The sequence below is a fragment of the Aquarana catesbeiana genome, linkage group LG07, assembly GCF_042186555.1.
Source record: "Aquarana catesbeiana isolate 2022-GZ linkage group LG07, ASM4218655v1, whole genome shotgun sequence".
Classification (NCBI taxonomy): domain Eukaryota; kingdom Metazoa; phylum Chordata; class Amphibia; order Anura; family Ranidae; genus Aquarana; species Aquarana catesbeiana.
In genome coordinates this window covers 46,271,031-46,289,690 of record NC_133330.1, presented here as the reverse complement: position 1 = coordinate 46,289,690, position 18,660 = coordinate 46,271,031, and the positions used below count along the sequence as shown (strand labels likewise).

General features: G+C 44.6%; 1 pseudogene; it reads right to left on the bottom strand.

Moving 5' to 3' along the window:
• Positions 1 to 543, bottom strand: part of LOC141103019 (interferon-induced very large GTPase 1-like) — a 57,820-nt pseudogene extending 57,277 nt beyond the window's left edge.
• Positions 544 to 18,660: the final 18,117 nt, after the last annotated feature.

Below are 18,660 nucleotides of genomic sequence, written 5' to 3'. Positions count from 1 at the left end.
CCTGGCCCCAACCCTCTCTCCCACAGTTCTATTCAAGAGACAATAAATCTCTTTGCATTCAAGAAGTGTCTGGCGCCTATCAATCTACCTTGCATTACACCCACCATGCTTTGTAACCCACTCTACACAGAAGGATGTCAGCTGTCCCCTAACTCTGGAGGTCACCATTAGGCCTTCGGGGGATCAGGACCTCGCTACTTTAATAAATGCATGAAATCCACTTCACTTAGATTGTGCATTCTGCTGTGCTTTACATAAAATAGATTATTCTACTGAAACTAAGAGCTTTACAGTTACATGGGATAGACTAATGTATTGAGAGCAAATAATTACCATGTAATGTGGTGTGTTACCTGTTGTCTTCTGTACTCTACTTTATATTCCTATGTTGTCCTCCATGTTCATAGGCAAATCCTAATGATTTTGATTTTCTCCAGTTTCTGAATATATCTGTTCTCTTGATCTCCAAGCTGTTTCCAAAACTGAATTTTAATGTCCAGATTGAAAAATCTCAACAGTCACCACCTGTAAATATGCCAAATAATAGCTGAAAATGTGCAAAACAATTATTAATTTGCAACACCTTGTCCTGAATAAAACCATATCACAACAATGAGAATTATCATTCTTTATTTAAAGTGTAAAATTGAAAGTTATTAGCCAGTTTTAAACAACAATGGATAAAGGTATTGGCGCTTAGAAAAATCAAACATATGTGACTTCATTGCAGTATAACAAATGGCGAACAAGTGATAAATTGTTATACTTGTTAGCATGCAAGAGTGTATCTGACAAACATAATACACATAATGTGACACAAAAAAAAAAAAATCACATAGGGACCCAGAAGAAGATGCCAAATACAGTGAATTGTATGTTGGAGCAGGGATTCGTCACTTCCGGGTCCCTATGGGATTACCTACCCAGGCATATTATCCAGAGCGAGGCATGGATCGCACGCTGGCACCAGCTTGACAGGCTCTATCCGCACATGCTGTAGACACCTAGTGCCAGGGCAGGCATGGATACATGTGAGTGCAACTTTTATATACCTGCTTTTAAACTTTTAATAAAAACATACTACGCTATAAAGTCCTTCTTTGTGTCTCTGGTGGAGTTTATCCATACATCTCCAGCCTTATCCCGAGGGAATGTTAGAGTGGAGAGGCGCAAACCCAGGAATTTATCTGGCTTTCCAAAGCGCATTTCGACCTTCTGTAAAAAGAGGTCAAACACCTCTGGTGAGTTATAAAAAATCAATATATGGTGCTGTGCTCCAAATAAAGTGCTTCAGTAGTTCATATAAAGTGCTATGTGTACGAGATCATAAACACTCAAATTAATGCAGAGATATAAATACATTAAAAAAGCAAACGATGCATAACAAATCTACTGCGCTGAATAATTAATAAGTGATAAATATTCCTTGTGCAATAGGAAAAGAATATTCAATATGGTGCATAGACCAAAAACTATATAAATCTAAACGTAATAAAGTGCAAGTGCCATAAAAGTTCACAGTGAATAATATCTTCAAAGAAGGTGCTGGTGATTAAAGTGCTGGATTTCAACTAGCATATGTGACGATGTGACTTGAGTGATCCTTTTTCTTCAGTGCAGTTACACCTAAAGGTGCAATGGCTCCTTACCTTACCGCTGTAAGGTAACAGCATAAAGATAGCCGGGGGTGATCCATATTCTTAGGGCCCTGCAAACGATCTCCCTAAATATTTCCTTTTCAGTGGCGGTTTATATGGAGCCTGGTGAACACTTCTTGTATATGTGTATTTCCTTTATATGGATAATTAGCAGTGAAATACCTCATAGGACAGCGCATCAGCAGATGGAAAAAAAAGGAGAACGGGGGACCCCAATAGTGAAGTATGTAAAACTAGTATTTATTCTTTGACAGCGAAAAATAAGGTACTCACATGAAGCAGTTTAAAACAAGGTAAAATAAACGAGCAGCGAGCTTGCGGCCTGACGTCACTTCCGGTGCCCCTCCACTCCGATGCGTATCGTCACAATCACATGACTTCATCAGGGAATGCATATGAGCACTGGAAGTGTCCTTAAATAGGTTGATTGTTATGTGCTGACGAGTGCCCATTTTCTTGAAGTCCTACCATTAAAACAATGTGGCGGCCATTTTTTAGTAGATGTTCCTGAGACTACAACCGTGGCCATTTTCCTGTAGCTCATAATAAGTAATTGAAAATGGCTGCAGTAATTTTAGTGCAAAGCTTAAAACAAGTATTAAACACACAATCTGTGATAGAATAGACTCGGTTCTGATGTTATACATTACTAGAATAGCTCGTGTCACAGTGAATATAATGCGGTCAGGAAAAAATTTGTTCTAAATGTGTATCTATCTTTCAGTGTAAGCAATGGGCGAGACAAAAAGTGCTGGGGACACCGGAAATGATGTCACTGCCTCAACATATCTCATGTATGCATACAACAATGCCTAGGTAGGTAGATATGAGTGAACTCTGGTGAGTTGCCATCCACCTCATGAGCACTCGTGGTGAAGCTTATTGAAGACACATCTATCCAGAAGCACTTTTATGTTTTCCATATATTTTTTATTTGGTGTTGGATATTTATCACATTGGACTTTTAATTTGCATTTTTTAATAGCATTCAATAATTTTTTTTGTCACAGTAAGTGTATTATGTTTATCAGATGCACTATTGCACACTAACGCCCCATACACACAGTCGGATTTTCCAACGGAAAATGTTCGATGGGAGCTTGTTGTCGGAAATTCCGACCGTGTGTAGGCTCCATCGGACATTTTCCATTGAAATTTCCGTCACACAAAATTTGAGATCTGGATCTCAAATTTTCCGACAACAAAATCCGTTGTCGTAAATTCCGATTGTGTGTACACAATTCCGACACACAAAGTTCCATGCATGCTCGGAATCAAGCAGAAGAGCCGCACTGGCTATTAAACTTCATTTTTCTCGGCTCGTCAAAAGTGTTGCACGTCACCGCGTTCTTGACGTTCGGAATTTCCAACAAGATTTGTGTGACTGTGTGTATGCAAGACAAGTTTGAGCCAACATTCATCTGAAAAAATCCATGGATTTTGTTGTCGGAATGTCCGATCGTGTGTACAGGGCATAACAAGTATAATACATTTATCATTTGTTCACCATTTGTTCTGAAATCACATATGTTTGATTATTGTGAGCGCCAACACCTTTATCCATTGTGGTTTATCATTTAGAAGTGATTGTTTCACTTTTTAAAGGGGCAGCTACATTCAAAATGTTTCTTAATTTCACATTCAGGGCGCCATTACCAGTTATTATGTTAGTATTATGCCGCGTACACATGACCGGACTTTACGGTATACTTTGCCCGGCGGACTTTGACGGACTTTACGATGGACTTTCTGAATGAACGGTCTTGCCTACACACGATCAACCAAAGTCTGACGGATTCGTACGTGGTGACGTACGACCGGACTAAAACAAGGAAGTTCATAGCCAGTAGCCAATAGCTGCCCTAGCCTCGGTTTTTGTCCATCGGACTAGCATACAGACGAGCGGACTTTTCGACCGGACTCGAGTCCGCCGGATAGATTTGAAACATGTTTCAAATCTAAGTCCGTCAAACTTTTGATAAAACAAAGTCCGCTGGAGCCCACACACGATTGAATTGTCCGACGAAATCCGGTACGCCGGACCAAGTACGCCGTAAAGTCCCATCGTGTGTACGCGGCATTAGCCAGTTTTGTTCACAGTAATAGGACAACAAATTGATTACATGAATAGGTGAACTGTGATGTATAATAGCTCACTGTGGAGTACAAGTCCAAACTGAATAAACCATTTTCTAGGCTTTGAATTCGGCTGAACAGGCAAATTTGTGGGAAAATACCCTGAAAGAAATTGGGGACATCCTATAATGCACTGTATAGCCTTTGACTGGCCAGCAGACCCATAAGAGTCAATAATTGTAGGGGGGATAGATAATGCAGCCCCTTCACTATAAAAGGGTGGGCTCTGAGCAGCCATATTGCCAGTACATTGAAACAGTTGTAGGGAAAACTGACAAACAGCATAGATGGATGTAAAGAATAACTTCGGCAATTTTTTTCCCCCATGCAGTGGGACTGTGCCTGCACTGCATGGGTTAACTGCTCGTTTTGTCTAGGGGATTTCAGAGCGGAGTTATACTTACCTAATCTGCCAATCCTCTAAGAACAAGACCAATCCACGCCACTCCTGCCCCACCCTAAAGAATCATACTTACCTAGGTGGATGCAGCATCGCTCCAATGCTGCATCTGTCCCCCACTGGCTCTAAGGGTGAGAACCGAGCAAAGATGGCTGATCATTCGGTTCTCAGTGATCATATGGTCGCGATCTTTCCCCAGCCTGGAACAGCTCTGTGGTGTCAGCCTACGGAGGGCTTTAGCTTGATGTCTGCTGAAAACAGGTCACAGGGGTGCAGAAGAACTGCACTCCTGTGATCCACTGGAGAAGTAAAGCCAAACGAGCTTTGGCTGCACTTCTCCTTTAAAAAAGGAACCATCTAGTCCAGGTGGACAGACATGAGGACAAAGTCTCCCTGCTTGTATGTACTAGTTCCTCCATCTCTCCCACCTGATCAATTCGTCTAAACCAACTAGAGATCTCCAGGGTCTTAGTGAGTTTCCAGTATCGGGGGAAAAGTGTTTTGGCTGCATTCAGTAAGTGAATAGTGAGGGCACGTTTGTATTTAGAGGGGGATAAGTCTGTATGGTGTAGTAGAAAAGCTGCTGTGTCAAAGGGGAGTTAATCTAAAATTTGCTTTATCAGCGAGTGTATGCTAGTCCGGAAGGAACGTAATAAGGGTCATGACCACTAAATATGTAATAGAGTCCCCTTGTCACTTTGGCATCGCCAGAACTGGCCCGGCACAGAAGGAAAAATAGTACGAAGGCATGTGGGAATGCGATACCAGAAGCTGTGTAATTTTTTAGTTTGTTTCCTGGATGTTAACGTTAATGGAACTTTTGAGGAGGTTAGTGTTTATATGGGACTAGTCATCTTCAGTAAGGTTGAACTCCAAATTCCTATTCTAGGCCTTCACCGGTGTCTGCACTGCACTGGGAGGGTTCGTGGGAAATAGGATAGGATAAATCCTTGATATGAGATGGGTCTGCGGGGAGGTGGAGATAGCGGCGTTTTAACTCACACATGTCTGGCATGATGAGTGCATCTGGGTGGGTCATTTAAGAAGAGCTGGATCTGAAGATAGATCCATTTTGGGAACGGTTTGAATCGGTCCAGCGCTTGGAGGGCATGGAGGTAGCGAAGGTTTGTTGAGCAAAAAATGTGCCATCTGGAAGTAGAGGCAAAGTCCACCAGGCCCTGGGAAAGGATGGTGTGTTCCCAGGTGAGAACTTGAGATTTTGGCGTACCAGCATCAGAGGTGGGTATTCAATTGTTAAGTAATGTTTAAGTCGTGGTGTCTTAAACATATGCAGGGTGGCCTTAAGCAGGGGGTGAGATTTGACTTGTTTTGGAATGTCGGGTTAACTAAGCCATGACTACATATGCAAGGGGGTGGGCTTTAAGGATTGTTCAAATGTTACCCAGTCTTTTAAGGTGGAGTGTACTTACCAGTTTTCTACGTGAAGCAGAAGGCAGGCCCAGTAATACTTTGAACATCAGTGAGACTAATGCCACCAGCCATCTTCGGGAGTGTGTGAGTATCATATTTTACTGTGGGGCATTTATAATGGCAAAGAAGGGTTCAAGGTTTTTGCCGAAAAAGTAGTAAAATAATGGTGGGGCAGCAAGATCGGGATTGTTTGGAATAAGTACAGTACGGGGGGGTAGTATGTTCATTTTTAATATGGACGCTTGGCCAAACCAGGAGCATTGTATCCTGTCCCAATAGTTTAAGTTGGTATACTGGGTATTGGCTAGTTAAGTGGGCGGACGGTAGGTGTATCTCAATAATTTTATAGATCTCGGTGACCACTAGAATGGGAGGTTGTGTTTACATTGGGTAACAAGTTCTGGGGGTAGAGAACTATTCAGAGCAGAGGACTTGATGTAATTAATCTTAAAGATCGCTATGACTTGGAACTCATCTAGTGTCCAAAATGTACCCATTTTCACTCAAGATTTGATTTTGCTCATTCATTCTATTTAACACAGTTGTTTTTACCCATTATCAAAGGAGATACCTTCACACCTACATTGCACAATATTACTTCAAAGTATTCCTCGGTTTAATGTGTATTTGGAAGTCCTTCTTTGCTTTAGAGCTCTGGATTTTTTCATACCCAGGGAGAAAACGGATTCAGTGTTTTTAATATGTAGCACTACCTCTGAAGAAGCTGTTAGTTAAGATGGGTCCTCCGTTGCTGGCCTTGACCTTCCCAAATACCTCAGTCTCTCTGAAACATCAGGCTGAATACTCAAACACACAATTTCACAGGAAAATCACTGACAGTCAGGCCCGTCGTGACAAGACAGGCAAAACAAGCAATTGCTTGGGGCCCCGAGCTGGCCTGGGGCCTCAGCCGTGCCGCCGGCCGGTGCTTCCCAGTAAATGTTCGTTATGGGCGGTGGTGCCCGTAAAAAAGATGGCCATGTAACTGCGCATGCGCCGTTCCGAAGCCGGCTGGGTTCGGGAAAGCTCGTACTCGCTAGGCCAGGCGGCGCATGCGCAGTAACTTAATGGCGCCACCCGGCGCCATTTTTTAATAGATTCTAGAGTACACTTGTTCCTGGCTAAGACATGGCAGCCACACTTTGTGCACTCGCCGTAGGCAGAGTCGAGGGGGGGTAAGTGAGGAGAAGAGTGTATCACTGGGGCAGAGGATGACATTACTGGGGACAGCAACTGACACTACTGGGTCTGAGGACAGGTGACAGAGGATGACATGGCATTACTGGGGGAAGGGGGGTGAAGCCATGGCATGCAGGAGGACAGTGAAGGACACTGATGTGCTGCCCTGTGGACTGTGGAGAGGTGAAAGGGAAGCAGCACACACTGGTGTGGAGAGTGTAATATGATGGTGGACAGAGGAGGAGGCTACTGTGAGGGGGTGAGGACGACACTATCATGTCCGCAGCCTCTGTCCCCCTCCTGTAGTATGTCCACAGCCTCTGTCCCCCTCCTGTAGTATGTCCGCAGCCTCTGTCCCCCTCCTGTAGTATGTCCGCAGTCGCTGTCCCCCTCCTGTAGTATGTCCGCAGCCTCTGTCCCCCTCCTGTAGTGTTTCCGCAGCCTCTGTCCCCCTCCCTCCCCTTCAATTGTTGAAAATGTTCAAATTTTATGCACATTATTTGCAACAGCAGTATTTGCACTGTAAACCTTTTTCATTTATATAAAGTGTTGGTGAACTTAAACTGTATCGCTATGCTGTGATTCCTGTAGGCTTTGCATGCGTGCGTGCGTGTGTGCGTGCGGGGGGGCCTCCATGTCCATTTTGCTTGGGGCCCCCAAACTCCTTCAAACAGCCCTGCTGACAGTGGACATTAGTACCCAGCTACAATGCTATTTTAACAAACCAACCAATTTTCAGCTTTCAGTGCTGTCTCGCTTTGAATGATAATTACTCATGCAACACCATACCCATATGAAATTTGTATCATTTTTTTATACAAATAGAGCTTTCTTTTGGTGGTATTTAATCACTGCTGGGTTTTTATTTTTTGCGCTACAAACTTAAAAAAAAGACCGAAAACTTTGAAAAAAATTCATTGTTCTTAGTTCCCGTTATAAAATTTAGCAAATATGTAATTATTCTTTATACATTTTGACCAAAACTTATCCTCCTATATTTCTTTGGTAAAAATACCCAAATCAGTGTAGATCACTTGGTTGGTGTGAAAGTTATAGAGTCTACAAGCTATTGTGCCAGTTATTGAAAATTGATCAGACCTGATGTACTGACTGCCTATCTCAATTCTTGAGACCCCAACATGCTAGGACAGTCACAGACACTGGCTGCAGGGACCTTTTCTGCCCACATTCACCCTGTTATTTGTTATTGCTATGTTCCTCTTTTTGTTACATTTTTGAGAGACTGTTTTCTTGGACTTGCCCAAAGACCATTCTTATTTGTTTAATTCTGAACAATACATGATCATTGAAAGAGCTGGCCCCATTCGCCTCCAGAGCTGGACTGTCTGGTCACCTGGGCTGCCTTAAGTGCTGTGTTAATTAAAATGTTAATTCTATAGTTGTCAGCTAAGTTGTTGCTAGAGGGGAGGGGGAGTAGCCATGAGTCAGCCCTACCTCGTTATCTAACCCCTTGTGTTAAAAAGTTTATAAAAAGACTGTATACTGTCCAATAAACCATTCATGATTCCTACAAGCTATTATTGGCTAGACTTGTATTCAATGTAGCTATAATTAATATATCTCTCTGATGGTCAGACGGGAGGAAGCGGTATTACTGACGGAAGCACTCAGCGGAGTGTGGGATAGGATCCGTCACAAATGGTGGCAGCGGTGGGATGCTTCCTCTTGCCTAGGCACACCCAAACCAACACTGGGACCCTCTGCACCTAACAGCAAATGGAAAATCACTATGCCAGACTCAGGCGAAGCACCTTGAAGGATCTCCTGGAAGCCCATGGAAAAGTCTCCACCAACAAATCCAAAGCAACGCTCATCACCAAACGAATGGAGATCGACCAGGCCAGCAACCCACCAGCAGATACCTCAGAGGCGGCAGAGTTCCAGCGTGATGCCCAATGGCGCCTGGCCTTGTAGGGTACTCACCCCCCACAGGAGGTTATCAGTCAAGTGTTACGAGAGGTGTCTCAGCTGTGAATGGCTGAACTCTGGTGGGACCAAGGAGCATCAGTTATGTCCAACCGGGAAGCTCCAGCGGCCCACAAAAAGCTACCCTATGGTGCCTTCCGCATGTTTCAAGACGGAGAAGATGAGATGGATGTTTACCTACAAATGTTTGAGCGGCAATGCGGGCTCCAAGGTGTCGATAAAGCAGATTGGGTCACGCTCCTTGTCAGCCGGCTTATAGGAAGGGCTGCAGAGGTGTACAATAATGTCCCAGACAAGATCAGCCAGGACTATGACCGGGTAAAAGAAAGACTATTGGCTCGCTTCGGCATTACTCTAGGTTTGAGGTTTTGCAACCTCTGCCGAAAGGAGAGAGAGCCATACACAGAATGGGCTCGTCAAATGACCCGAGCAGCGGAGAGTTGGATGACCGGGCGCCAAGCTGTTACCATGGCAGATGCGCTCCAGCTAATCCTTCTGGAACAATTCTACAATCATACCCCACATAAAGTTAGAGACTGGATAAAGGATCGGCACCCTAGCTGACCAATACGTGGATTCAAGGCGGACTGTAAAACCAGAGCCTAAGACCCCAGTTCGGCCTGGCCCAAACATTCCGCAGAGCGTTGCCCCTCCCCACCAGCCGTCAATCTCTTGTCCCACTCAGCTACCATCTTCACGAGGGAAGGGGGACCTCTGCTACAGATGCAACCAAGCAGGGCATGTTAGGAGGTAATTACCGCAGAATGTTTCCCAGTATACACGGAACCACAGGCCCCTTGGACCTGCCCGGGCTGCTGCACACTGTCTTGAGAGAGATGATGTGACTTACCCAAGTGAGGAGAATATTGAAATTCTACATGAGGCAGACCCTGTGCAAGCTGTTGCTACGGATAATCATTTGCACCATGTGGATTAATGGTCGGGCTGCCCAGGGACTGCGAGACAAGGGAGCTACTATTACCCTGATACAGTCCCAGATGGCAGAGCAGACAGGATGGTCTGTGGCTGTGCAGGTGGCTGGGGGAAATGTTATGCGGGTCCCCACTGCCAGGGTTCACCTTGATTGGGGTTCAGGGGCCAAAGAAGTGGAAGTTGGAATAATGCAGAACTTAACTGCGGAGGTTTTGTTGGGCAAAAATTTCTCTCTGGATGTATCCCCAGAAGCCTGCCCTGTTACCACCCACCAGCAAGCCCTGATGGAGGTGTGCTCCCTCGAAGGACGGGACCCCGGTAAGACCTGTCACCCCTGACCTAGACTGTACTACCCCAGCTATTACTACCCCGACTTGGGCTTCTCCCAAAGACTTTGCACAGGCAACTCTCAGTGACTCTTCCCTAGGTAGCTATAGGGAAAGAGCAGGATTGGACCCCGGGGGGTTGGAGGGGGATCGGGTAGAGTAGGCCCAGGGATAACTATCGGGTAACAGAGGGAAAGACAGCCTTCTATCCGCCCAAGCGGCAGCTGGTTGTGCCGCAGAAATATCGGCATGACCTGCTGCACATTGGGCATGACATACTCTTAGCCGGACACCTAGGGATGACCTAGACCCTCCACCGTCTAACTCAGTCGTTTTTTGGCCAGGGATTATGGGGGATATCTGTCAGTATTGCCGGACCTGTGACACATGCCAGCGGGTGGGTAAGCATGGGGGCCCACTGAAAGCTCCCCTACACCCTTTACCCATCATTGATGAACCCTTTAGCCGCATTGCCATAGACCTGGTAGGACCATTGCCCCGACCTAGTCATTCTGGGAAGAGATATATCCTTACCGTGGTGGATTATGCCACCCGGTACCCGGAGGCCATTCCCCTGGCAAATATCCACACAGAAACTGTGGCTGATGCCTTGCTCCGGGTCTTTGCCAGGGTGGGTTTGCCACTGGAAATCATCTCTAACCAGGGGACCCAGTTCACTGCTGAGCTCACTAAGCACTTATGGAGGCTCTGTGAGATAAATCCCCTACAGAGCTCTCCTTATCACCCCCAGACCAACGGACTGTGTGAGGTTCAATATAACACTGAAACAGCTGCTTAGGACATTTGCAACCTCTCACAGGGATTGGGAGAGATATCTGCTGCACCTTCTCTTTGCTCATCAGGAGGTGCCGCAGGAATCTACCGGGTTCTCCCCGTTTGAGTTACTGTATGGGAGGCGGGTGAGGGGGCCCCTAGATCTAGTCAGAGCCCACTGGGAAGGGGGAATTGATCCCCAAGGGTCCTCTATCATAGCATACATTCTTGAGTTTAGGGACAGACTGAAGGAGCTCACGGACACTGCCCAAGAGAACCTTTGGGCTGCCCAAAGGCGGCAGAAATGATGGTACGACCGTACTGTCCGGAACCGCACTCTGGAGGTTGGGCAGAAGGTTCTTGCCCTCAGGCCAACCAAGCGGGACAAGTTACAGGCCACTTGGCAGGGACCTTACCAGGTTGTGGCAAAGCTCTGTGACATGACCTACCTAGTGGCTAAATGTTAGGATGAAAGAGTCTGATGGACCTTTCATGTGAACATGTTGAAGGCATACTGGGAAGATCAGAAGATGTAGCCGCTATATGTGCTCCCGCTGTGGAGGATTCTGGGAACCTTCCCCTGCCAGAGCTCCCGAAGCTAAATAGGATACTGCAGGGATAGAGATGGTAAAGCTTGATGACCAGCTAGGGCCGACGCAGAGAGAACAAGCTAGACAGGTCCTTAGAGAAGGGAAATGTTCTCCACAGTCCCTGGGTACACTACTATGGCAGTGCACGGACTGGAGACCCGGGACAACTGCCACTAAGACAGTCGGCTTACCAGATACCTGGCGCAGTGAGAGAGGGAATGCGTTGTGAGATTAACCACTTGCTGACCGGCTCCTGTATACATACGTCAGCAGAATGTCACGGCTGAGCAAATTAACGTATATATACACGTTACTTTGAATTTGCCGGTGGCGCACGCCTGCCGCGAGCTCCGTGACCGTGCCCGCGAACGTGTCACGGAGCTGAAGAACGGGGAGATGCCAGTGTAAACACAGCATCTCCCTGTTCTGCCTAGTGACAGGACACTGATCGTCTGCTCCCTCTCATCAGGAGCAGCGATCAGTGTTGTGTCCCAGCTAGCCCATCCCCCAGACAGTTAGAACACATCCCTAGGACACACTTAACCCCTTCAGCGCCCACTACTGGTTATTGGTTAACCCCTTTACTGCCAGTCACATTTACACAGTAATCAGTGCATTTTTATAGCACTAATCGCTGTATAAATGTGAATGGTCCCAAAATAGCGCCAAAAGTGTCCGATGTGTCCGCCATAATGTCGCAGTCATGATAAGAATCGCTGATCGCCACCATTACTAGTAAAAAAAAAAAAATTATTAATGAAAATGCCATAAAACTATCCCCTATTTTGTAGACGCTATAACTTTTGTGCAAACCAATCAATAAACGCTTATTGCGTTTTTTTTTTTAACAAAAATATGTAGAATGCGTATTGGTCTAAACTAAGGAAAAAATTTGTTTTTTTAATATATTTTTTGGGGATATTTATTATTTATTATTGCAAAAAGTAGAAAAATATTGCTTTTTTTCCAAAATTGTCACTCTATTTTTGTTTATAGCGCAAAAAATAAAAACCGCAGAGGTGATCAAATACCACCAAAAAGAGAGCTCTATTTGTGGGAACAAAAGGACGTCAATTTTGTTTGGGAGCCACATCGTTGTACGACCACGCAATTGTCAGTTAAAGCGATGCAGTGCCGAATCGCAAAAAGTCGCCTGGTCATTTGGCAGCCAAATGGTCCAGGGCTGAAGTGGTTATGGAGATGCTTGAGTTGGGAGTCATTGAGCCAACCAGCAGCCCCTGGGCTTCCCCTCGATGAACCTTATACCAAAGCGGAACGGCACAACTCACTTCTGCGTAGACCATCGCAGTTTAAATGATTGCACCACCACTGACGCTTACTCTATGCCCCGGGTGGATGATCTGTTAGATCGCATTGCTCAGGGAAAATTCCTGCCAACCCTCGACCTATGCAAAGGGTACTGGCAAATTTCTTTGGATGCGGAATCTATTCCAAAGTCGGCGTTCATTACCCCATTTGGCCTATACCAGTCTAAAGTAATTCCCTTTTGGATGAAGAATGCACCGGCCACTTTCCAGAGGATGGCCTTCAGGACTATGTTTGTGCATATCTGGATGACATTGCGATCTACAGCGATACCTGGGAGTCGTGTTAGACCACATCAAGGCTGCAGGACTAACCCTTAAGCCAGAAAAATTCAGCATAGGGATGTCCGAGGTAAAGTATCTTGGACATAGAGTAGGCAGCGGACAATAACCCGAGCCTGCTAAGATTGAGGCAGTTGCCAAGTGGCCGACCCCCCGTATTAAAATCCAGGTTCTTGCGTTCCTCGGCACAGCTGGTTACTATAGGAAGTTTGTCCCATCGCTAAGCCCCTGACAGACCTTACTAAGAAGCACCTTCTCCGACAGGTACTGTGATCCCCAGAGTGTGAAGCTGCCTTCCAGCGCTTAAAGAATGCACTAACTTTGGCTCCTATTCTAGCTGCCCCAGACCCAACCAAATGTTTTGTGCCTCTACATTCGGTCTGGGGGCAGTACTGAGCCAAGTAGGACCTGATGACAGTAAGCACTCAGTGGCCTACATCAGACGGAAGCTGCTACCCAGTGAAGTCAGTTATGCAGCCGTAGAGAAGGAGTGTTTGGCGCTGGTGTGGGCTCTCAAGAAATTCCAAGCTAATCTCTACAGACGATCTTTTATGGTGCTCACTGACCACAATCCATTAATCTTGCTTAATCGGGTCTCCGGGGATAATGGACGTTTGTTACGATGGAGCTTGGCCCTGCAGCCTTACAATTTTACCATCCAGTATCGGCCAGGAAAGCAGAATGGGTACGCTGATGGGCTTTCCCAGCAAACTGAACTATAAGACTCTCCCAGACAGCCCCAAGCTGAACCGTGGTGGATCTAGCTGGGTCTGCCGGACTATGGGACAGGGGGGGGGGGGGCACTGTCATGGACACTGGCTGCAGGGACCTTTTCTGCCCACATTTACCCTGTTAATTGTTATTGCTATATTCCTCTTTTTGTTACATTTTTGAGAGACTGTTTTCTTGGATTTGCCCAAAGACAATTCTTAGTGAAAGATTAGATAGATTCCCAAAAGGTTAGCATGTGTATTGCCATCATCCCTCAACATTTAAAGAAAAAAGGAAAACCTCCAAAATGGGATTTTAAGGGCAATTTTTAAAGAAATATATGAAAAATTATAATAAAATATTAAATTTATTAGTACAAAAGATTTTAAAAAAAGGACCAGACTTTCAACAAAGACAATCACACAAATAACAATAATAATGTATTCAGATTTAACAGTGGTGGCAAAAAATCCCACTACATAAATGAGCATCATCCATGAGTGAAAGTCCAACGCGTTTCGAAATATGCAAATACAATCTTCATCAGGGATAATTTGCCACTTATGTCAATAATACATTGATTTGAGTAGAAATTCCTCTATACCATCAATCGTCCAAAAAGCCTGTATTGGCCTTTCAACACACAAGAGAACCCAAGGATATGAAAATCCAACAGAGGCGTCAAAGTATGAAAAATTATACAGCTCTTGAAACCATCGGACAAAAAAAAATTAAATTTATATATTAAATTTAAAATCTTTTGTACTAATAAATTTAATATTTTTTTTATAATTTTTCATATATTTCTTAAAAAATTGCGCTTAAAAATGCATTCAAGGTTTTCCTTTTTTCTTTAAAAGACTATTCTTAGTTGTTTAATTCTGAACAATACATGATCATTGAAAGAGCTGGCCCCATTGGCTTCTGGAGCCGGACTGTCTGGTCACCTGGGCTGCCTTAAGTGCTGTGTTAATATGTTAATTCTATAGTTGTCAGTTAAGTTGTTGCTAGAGGGGAGGGGGAGGAGCCATGAGTCAGCCCTACCTCGTTATCTAACCCCTTGTGTTAAAAAGTGTATAAAAAGACTGTATACTGTCCAATAAACCATTCATGATTCCTACAAGCTATTATTGGCTAGACTTGTATTCAATGCAGCTATAACTAGAAAATGCATTTCCTGGGGAAAATGCGTGGGAATGCTGAATAGCCGAATTGCTAAAACGGCCCCCATCAAAACTGCCCCCATCATACTGCCATCAAAACTGCCCCATCATATTGCCACCATCAAAACTGCCCCATCAGAATTGCCCCATCATATTGCCACCATCAAAACTGCCCCATCATATTGCCACCATCAAAACTGCCCCATCATATTCCTCTATTATAAATCAGTACATGGTGTGTCTGTCCCCTCCCCCGGGCTCTGTAATCAGAGCTGAGATGCTCCAGCCACCTCCCCCCTGTGTATAACAGAAGCTTTGGTAACCATGGCAACAAAACAAACACAGTACACTCTGATTAATGGCTAAAATTTCCTGAAATGACCTCTAAACAAAAAGCTTTTTCTCAAAAACTGTAAAAGATATCAAACTGAAAAGCTATAGCCAGATAGCTGAATATTTTGTGAACATTTTAAAGTTTGTTTGGCATCTGTAGGTGAAAGTATGAAGGAGCTGAAACTTTTGGAAGCGGAAGAAGAATTTAAGGATTTCAAGCATGCTCCCATTGACTTCAATGTTAAAAAAAAGTGTTAAAAAGCTTAATATTTTAAAAAGTATAAATGGTAGAAAAAAAAGTTGAAAAAGAGCACACATCAGCTAAAAGAGACGGACATTTTAATAGTTGAATGGTTTTAATAGCTGAAAGTATGCAGAAGTTACGCAGAACCAAAAAACGTACAGAATAAAATTAAAAACTAGAAAATGCATTTCCTGGGGAAAATGCGTGGGAATGCTGAATAGCTAAATTGCTAAAATGGGCACCATCAAAACTGCCCCATCATACTGCCATCAAAACTGCCCCATCAGAATTGCCCCATCAAAATTGTCCCCATTAAAACTGCCCCATCATATTGCCACCATCAAAACTGCCCCATCAGAATTGCCCCATCAAAACTGCCCCATCATATTGCCACCATCAAAACTGCCCCCATCAAAACTGCCCCATCATATTGCCACCTTTAAAACTGCTCCATTAAAATTGTCCCCATCAAAACTGCCCCATCATATTGCCACCATCAAAACTGCCCCATCAGAATTGCCCTATCAAAACTGCCCATCATATTGCCACCATCAAAACTGCCCCATCAGAATTGTCCCATCAAAACTGCCCCATCATATTGCCACCATCAAAACTGACCCATCATAATTGCCACCAATAAAACTGCCCCATCAGAATTGCCCTATCAAAACTGCCCCATCATATTCCTCTATTATAAATCAGTACATGGTGTGTCTGTCCCCTCCCCCGGGCTCTGTAATCAGAGCTGAGATGCTCCAGCCACCTCCCCCCCTGTGTATAACAGAAGCTTTGGTAACCATGGCAACAAAACAAACACAGTACACTCTGATTAATGGCTAAAATTTCCTGAAATGACCTCTAAACAAAAAGCTTTTTCTCAAAAACTGTAAAAGATATCAAACTGAAAAGATATAGCCAGATAGCTGAATATTTTGTGAACATTTTAAAGTTTGTTTGGTGTCTCTAGGTGAAAGTATGAAGGAGCTGAAACTTTTGGGAGCGGAAGAAGAATTTAAGGATTTCAAGCATGCTCCTATTGACTTCAATGTTAAAAAAAAGTGTTAAAAAGCTTAATATTTTAAAAAGTATAAATGGTAGAAAAAAAGTTGAAAAAGAGCACACATCAGCTAAAAGAGACGAACATTTTAATAGTTGAATGGTTTTAATAGCTGAAAGTATGCAGAAGTTACGCAGAGCCAAAAAACGTACGGAATAAAAATAAATAGAATCGAATAACAATAGTGGGACTGCTAAAGCATTCCCACTAAAAATAAATAAAATCGAATAACAATAGTGGGACTGCTAAAGCAGTCCCACTAATAAAATCGAATAACAATAGTGGGACTGCTAAAGCAGTCCCACTAATAAAATTGAATAACAATAGTGGGACTGCTAAAGCAGTCCCACTAATAAAAAAAAGGAACAACAATAGTGGGACTGCTAAGGCAGTCCCACTAAATAAATAAAATTGAACAACAATAGTGGGACTGCTAAAGCATTCCCACTAATTAAAAATAAATAAAAAAACGAATAACAATAGTGGGACTGCTAAAGCAGTCCCACTAATTAATATATCTCTGATGGTCAGATGGGAGGAAGCGGTATTACTGACGGAAGCACTCAGCGGAGTGTGGGATAGGATCCGTCACAGAAGGTAGACCTTCCAAGGTATTTAAAAAGAGGCATTGCGAGTTTTTTGAAGTTGTAATTTTTTTCTCACAATTCTTTGGAAAATTAGGAAATTAAATAAATTTTTTTGTTTTTAACAAAAATTTCATATTAACAAGTTATTTATCACACATGGCCTAGGCATACTTGCAATTACACCCCAAAACACATTCTGCTACTCATCCTGAGTATGGCGAAACCATAAAAGTGAGACTTTTTCACAGCCTAGCCACTTAGAGAAGTGCAATATCCAAGGAGTACCTTCAGACATTATGCACTTTAACCACTTGCCGACCGCCGCACGACTATATACGTCGGCAGAATGGCACGGGCAGGCAAAAGGACTTACATGTACGTCCTTGCCTGCCCGCGGGTGGGGGGTCCGATCGGACCCCCCCCCGGTGCCTGCGGCGGTCGGCAAATGTCCCCCGGCGATCGGAGGTGAGGGGGAGGCCATCCATTCGTGGCCCCCCCCTCGCGATCGCTCCCAGCCAATGGGATCATTTCCCTGCCTCTGTATTGTACACAGAGGCAGAGGAAATGATGTCATCTCTCCTCGGCTCGGTATTTTCCGTTCCGGGCCGAGGAGAGAAGACTGAAATGTGAGTGCACCAACACACACACACACAGTAGAACATGCCAGGCACACAAATCACCCCGATCCCCCCCCCGATCGCCCCCCGATCCCCCCCAATCACCCCCCCCCCCTGTCACAAACTGACACCAAGCAGGTTTTTTTTTTTTTTTTTTTTTTTTTTTCTGATTACTGCATAGTGTCAGTTTGTGACAGTTAGTGTCAGGGCAGTGAGTGTTAGGCCCCCTGTAGGTCTAGGGTACCCCCCTAACCCCCCCTAATAAAGTTTTAACCCCTTGATCACCCCCTGTCACCAGTGTCGCTAAGCGATCATTTTTCTGATCGCTGTATTAGTGTCGCTGGTGACGCTAGTTAGTGAGGTAAATATTTAGGTTCGCCGTCAGCGTTTTATAGCGACAGGGACCCCCATATACTACCTAATAAATGTTTTAACCCCTTGATTGCCCCCTAGTTAACCCTTTCACCACTGATCACTGTATAACCGTTACGGGTGACGCTGGTTAGTTTGTTTATTTTTTATAGTGTCAGGGCACCCGCCGTTTATTACCGAATAAAGATTTAGCCCCCTGATCGCCCGGCGATGATATGCGTCGCCCCAGGCAGCGTCAGATTAGCGCCAGTACTGCTAACACCCACGCACGCAGCATACGCCTCCCTTAGTGGTATAGTATCTGTACGGATCAATATCTGATCCGATCAGATCTATACTAGCGTCCCCAGCAGTTTAGGGTTCCCAAAAACACAGTGTTAGCGGGATCAGCCCAGATACCTGCTAGCACCTGCGTTTTGCCCCTCCGCCCGGCTCGGCCCAGCCCACCCAAGTGCAGTATCGATCGATCACTGTCACTTACAAAACACTAAACGCATAACTGCAGCGTTCGCAGAGTCAGGCCTGATCCCTGCGATCGCTAACAGTTTTTTTGGTAGCGTTTTGGTGAAATGGCAAGCACCAGCCCCAGGCAGCG